We start from the raw sequence: 6000 nt of genomic DNA, 5'->3' as shown, positions 1-6000 counted from the left end.
TGTGTGTGTGTGTGTGTGTGTGTGTGTGTGTTTGCTCATTTTGTCTGCACATACATGTGGAATGGATGGAGGTGATGTGATGTCTGGTATTGATCCGCTCAACATGGCTCCATCACACCGTAACGATGATGTCATCCCCAGAGAGAAAATAAGATCAGCTGCTGTATAAATTCTTTGGAGACATTTAATGATGGAGATAAAGATGAGGATTTAAACCTGATCAATAGAGATGAAAAAACTCCCAATGGATAAATTATCAGTTTTAATGTTGCCATCATGAAAGTTAATGAAAGCTTTAATAATTTCTGAAAAAATCTAAATTAAGTGATACGTTTTGTGTTTCAAGCATTGGCTACAGTCATTTGTTCGGAATTATGGCAGGGTGAGTTTAAATCATGTAGCATGGTGTATAACAAAAATAACTAAATGTGCTTCAAGTCACATGAAAAGAATGATATTAAAAATACAAAATGCAACAACATCAGAAAAGTAGAAGAAAAGCAGGGAAGAAGAAGCTGAGCAGTTTGGCTGACGAGACAAAGAAAATAGCTCCACCTACAGTATAGGAACTCATTCAACAATGTAAAATGCGAGGACATGGACTTCACAATGCTCCTATTCAGGAAAGTGCTTTGAAAAAAACACAAGATACAAGACTTTTGTTTTTGTTTAAAATGTCTTGACAAAGGTACTCGGCCTGTGTGCCTCAATGTTCAATGTTCTTCAGTCAAAACATTTTTGGTCTGACCCTGAGGCTTGCTGGCTGGTAATTGGTCCGTCTGGTGTCTAACTGCATCTCCTATTGGGTGGAGATGACCCCCCGTGACCTTGCGATTGGCTGATCGCTTCAACATGTGACCCAGGAAACGCGATCTATTACTGCGGTTGCTTGACCCCGCCTCAAGGTTGACTTCTCTCTGGAAGCCGCTGGTGAAAGGTCAAAGCGGTGGAAGCTGATTGGCTGTTGAGGTTTCTCAGTGCTTCTTAGCTGTGGTTGCCTCTGGGTGTAAGGGCTGAGCAATTAAACACACACACAATATGCAACAAAGCACAACGTAAACACACACACAAAGCCACCATTGCATAGGGTCTTGTCTTACACAACTTACCACACACACACTTTCAAATAGGGGCAGGAGTTGAAAGTAATTGTAAATCAGAGAGATATGAGGGAAAGATGGTGAGTAGTCTGGTCAACAGATGGTCTACCACACAAACGCACTCACACCGTGTGCACGCGCGCGCACACACACGCACACACACACACACACACACACACACACACACACACACATACACACACAGCGCCGTATGGCTGCTTCATTGGCCTGGTGGGAAAAATTAACATTCTCGACATCACACACTCCTATAAAAATACAATGGTACAAAGTGACAATCAATAAATGGTCTTACACACACAGACGTTACACATGAGCACATGAACACACACAATGCGCATATATATATATATATATATGTACACACACACACACACACACACACACACATAAAGCTGATTTATTGTCAATGCAGTTGCCTAAGAAAATTCGTATCTCAGTCGTGGAGAAGAAACTTTTAGTGAAAGCTGGAAAAGTATCACCATTTCAGACTTTTCTCTCTTACGAGCAATCACACTTTTGATTTTGCAGACACAGAAAGAAAGATACAAAAGTGATTGGAATACAGAGGGAGAGAGAAACAGTGAAAAGAAAGAGACCTAAAAAGAGAGACAGAAAGGTGGACTTCTAAAACCAGATTGTAAAATATTGATCCACCCATAAATGGATCACACATATACTGTTACACACATGCAGATACACACATGTACATACACACATATACAAACACACAGAAAGTCACAGGGAGAAGAGGACCCAGAGAGAAAGATATCTTCTCTCATAAGGGGAAGAATGAAGCAATAATTCAGTGGTATTGAACTGGTGGTTAGCCAGAAAATCGATCTCACCACACCGCCTCTCCTCCTCCTCTTTTTCTTTTTTTTCTTCTCCTTTTACATCAGCCCTGTCTGTCCTTTCATCCATCCAGCTTCACCCTTGTTTTTTTCTCCCTTCCCGCTCCCTTACCCACCTTTGCTGTCTATTCTTTCAACACTTCCAAAGGATAGGAAATGTTGTAGTTTAATAAAACTATAAAAGCACATAACAAACCCTGGACATGCAACATGCTTTTTCTCTTTGCCACATGCCCCTCTTCTTTTCTTCTGTCTCCTTCCTTCTGTTCACATTTTATTGTATTGTGGAGGGTCTGTCCTCATGAAACTTCTATGAGTATTGATCTGCAGGCAGCTCTGGACTCTGAGAGGAAGAGCGGGGCTGGAGGGGGAGTGATGGAGGAATGGATGGATGGATGAAAGTGGCAGAAGGTGGAAGGAGATGGAGCAGGGAAGAGGGGGGAGGTAGAAAAAAAGCAGGAGGCATTCATGCAGAGATGCTTTCATGGGCAGTAGGGTGGCAAAATGAGTCAAGATAAAACAGGTTCAAGTCTTATTGTCACCAAATAATCTGCTGATGTGTCTTTGTTTCTTGTGTAGGAGGTTTTGACAACATCTGTGGACACTTTAAGTCTTAAGGAAAAGCACAACTTGGCAGAAAATAAGAAATAATAAAAAAGAAACAAGCAATCTGTGCAGCAAGCAATGTGTGACTGGCCAGTGCAAACCTAAAGGATGTCTTGGTGAGTTTGTGGTTCAAGATACATTCAATGCAACAAGGGTCACTGGTGGAACCAGTGATATTCTGACGGTATGACGCATTTTGAGTTTGTTTTTATTTTGTTAATCTTTAACTCACTGTAGTTGCTGCTTTTCTTGGCCAAGACATCTTTGGATTAGAGTACTCAAAAGAGTAGCTAATCAGAACGGAGACTGTCCTTACCAGACAAATGGCGTAAAATGCCACAAAGTCACTTTTACATTTTTTTGAAGGAGACCTCTTGTGGCTGTGTGACTAATGGCCGTTGTCTCTTAAAAGCAGTGGTGAAAGTTATGTGTCTTCTACTAACCATCCATGTTGGTTTCTTTTTGTCGTGACCATGATCATTCTCTAACCTGACTCAAGTAGTTTTAGTTGCTGAAATATCACCAAATAACACTAAACTAACTCTCATACACACATGAATTGCACAACAGATTTTTGCACTTTAATTTGTGACTTTTGCATAGCTTACTAGGGGTGTAAACATGGCACATACATATTTGTAGGTGTATTTATTATCCTCTTCAGCACCATGTCCAGCTGACATTTAGGGAGGTTAACAATTTTTACAAGGTTTTTAATTAAACCAATTAAATTGTGAGTATTAAATCAATACTCACATTAAAAGAGTAACTGGACCGTTTGCTCATTCTTTTTTTGTCAAACTGGCCTTAGAAATCCCTTTCTAACGCAATTCTAATCAGACAAAATCCACAGTTCTTGATCTCTGCAAAAATGAAGTTCAGCTAAAGCAGAAGTTTGGGAAGGCAGAGTTAGACATCATGGTTATATTTTGAAGCTACTGACTTTTTATTTAAAAAATCCCTCTTTTTGTTTCCTCTCCTAGCCGCTCAGAAAGTAAACACTGTCAATGAAAAGAGGGAATTCTGTGCTAATACTGTAGGACTATAATTTTGGAAGATATTCTCTTGATTAGCTTCAGATAGACCTCATAATGCATTTTTTCCCCAATTGGTTCCATCAAAATCATGTCAGAAAGTTATCACAGCCAGTATGTGCAGTAGGAATGATTACAACATGCACTAACTATTTCACTGTACATATGGGTATATAATTATTGTTTTAAGACTCAACCTTTAAGCATTCAATCGCTCTTGAGAGCTACTTTGGGAAACATCTTTAAAAATTTAAGAACCTTCATAAATATGCTTCTAGAGAACATGATTACTAAAATTGGATTTTCAAATGGGAAACAGGACCCCGTTTTTTCATTCAGGTTGGATGTTGGGGTAGTTACACTGCAGCGCTGTGGAGTAAGTTCTGGCAATGTGAGACTAGGGTAGTTGATAACTTCTTTGTTTGTTTAACTCTCTAATGATTTGTTGTTCATTGTTTGGTACACCCATCTGTAACGTTGGAGATACATGTGTTTGGTAGCTGGTATTACCAATGTCTTTTACCGCTGATGTGTGTTCATTTGGACGGCTTTTGCTGCACTGATACTATTTTTGTTTCTGTGCAGAAAGAAACCTCCAAAGAAATCGTTGGAGAAACTTGACCATGTGTCCTCAAAGTACACACACATACACACTGACATTAGTCTCCACATACACAAACCTTCAGAAGCCCATAAACACACACAAACATTTAATATTGAACATATTGTTCTATTAATAAAGAGTCAGTTGGAGACATTTTAGGCCTAAGGCATCAAAACTACTCTAGGTTGTGTACATTGCGTGTGTGTGTGTGTTTGTGTGTGTGTGTTATCAGAGTTGGCATCGGTTAAAGGTCTCTAGAGAGTGTGGATCTGACACTGGCAGTTAATTCTGACAGTTGATATCCCACTGACTGTTAGGCAGCTGCTTTTCTAGTTTTGTTTTTCTCAACCATAACTAAGTTTAGTTTTTTTTTGTTTTCTTTGGGGGGTTTAACACACACTCTCTTCTCATTCCTGAAGTTATTTATTTTGTCTCTTTTTCTGCTTTAATGTATCCCTTGCTTCACTTTCTCTTCCGTTCTCCACAACATAACTCCTCCAGACCAGATCTTCAGATGTAATTATCATTAATAAATCATTCTGGACAAATTATGATTTTAAGAAAAATAAATAATGTTTCCTCGGACACGGGGAAGTATTGTTAATGACAGTTAAACATCTGGTATTTTTACAGCTCACAATTTATGAAGTTATGTTGCTAACAAATTGAGCAGTTTAGGACATAACAGAAACCAGACACTTGGGTGTGATGTGATAATAAAACAGACATACAGTACATATAAAACACATGCATGCACAAACAGACACACACACACACACACACACACACACACACGCTGAATAAAATAAAACATAAGACATTCAGCTGCAAGTAATTTCTCAGTGCTGGATGTGGAAAGTACCAAATATTACTCCCGCTGCACACTTGGATATCACACACACCATCTGCACTCCACACCTACATCACTTCATCTAGTGCAGCTTCTCTACCTCTTTCTTCTTCTTCTTCTCTTATTTCTCCCTTTATCTGTCGTACACACACACACACACACACACACACACACACACACTCACACACACACACAGTAACCTCAGCACAGGAGGTTCAACAATGGGGTGAAGACACATGTTCAGTACAGATAAATAAACACATGCAATACTTTAAACCATCACTCAGAGCCTTTAGAGCCTGACTTGATTGACATATTGATTGCTTAAAGACTGTAGAAAAATGTAATTGCGACATTAAAGGGAACACTAAGCACTCTTTAAGAAGCTTTAGATTATACCTACAGTGTTATTATCATAAAAAGGCTTTTGACGCCATTAGTTCTTCCACCAGGTCTATCCATCTCTGAATATTTGCATGTTGCATGTTGGGCTGCTACCACTGATCCCAACAGTAGAATATCAGTGTCCAAGCTTGAAATTGTAGAAAAGGGCATTTCCCCAAAATGTATTCCCCATAATAACTCTCATGGTATTTAGTAGGGCTGTACCTCAATCACAAAGTTGAGTCTGAGCTGCAAGTTGAGACCAAATATCATGACACCAACAACAACGTCATGCCAAGTCCCAGGTTTTCCCTACAGTACTTACACACTGTACTTACAGTTGTTTTTTTCATCAACTGAGTTTCTCACAATATTCTATTGTCTCTCCTGCTTTTCTCTGTGTCAAATGACAAAATTAAGCTCAACTCACATGACTTCTAGATTGATCACCAACATTTAAGGGTAAGAGTTTAAATTCTCAAAACAAAAAAACAAAATATAAAGTCACACATTTTCACACCAACAGCTTCCCAGAACAACCAGTCGTCCA

General features: G+C 39.2%; 1 protein-coding gene across 3 annotated transcripts in view; it reads left to right on the top strand.

The window, feature by feature from the left end:
• Nucleotides 1-6000, top strand: part of LOC117956127 (transcription factor COE1-A-like) — a 78156-nt gene that overhangs the window by 55678 nt on the left and 16478 nt on the right. The window lies entirely within an intron of this gene.

This window comes from Etheostoma cragini, chromosome 13 (assembly GCF_013103735.1).
Source record: "Etheostoma cragini isolate CJK2018 chromosome 13, CSU_Ecrag_1.0, whole genome shotgun sequence".
Lineage (NCBI taxonomy): Eukaryota > Metazoa > Chordata > Actinopteri > Perciformes > Percidae > Etheostoma > Etheostoma cragini.
Note: the sequence above shows the minus strand (reverse complement) of the source record. Positions and strands in the feature narration are given on the sequence as shown.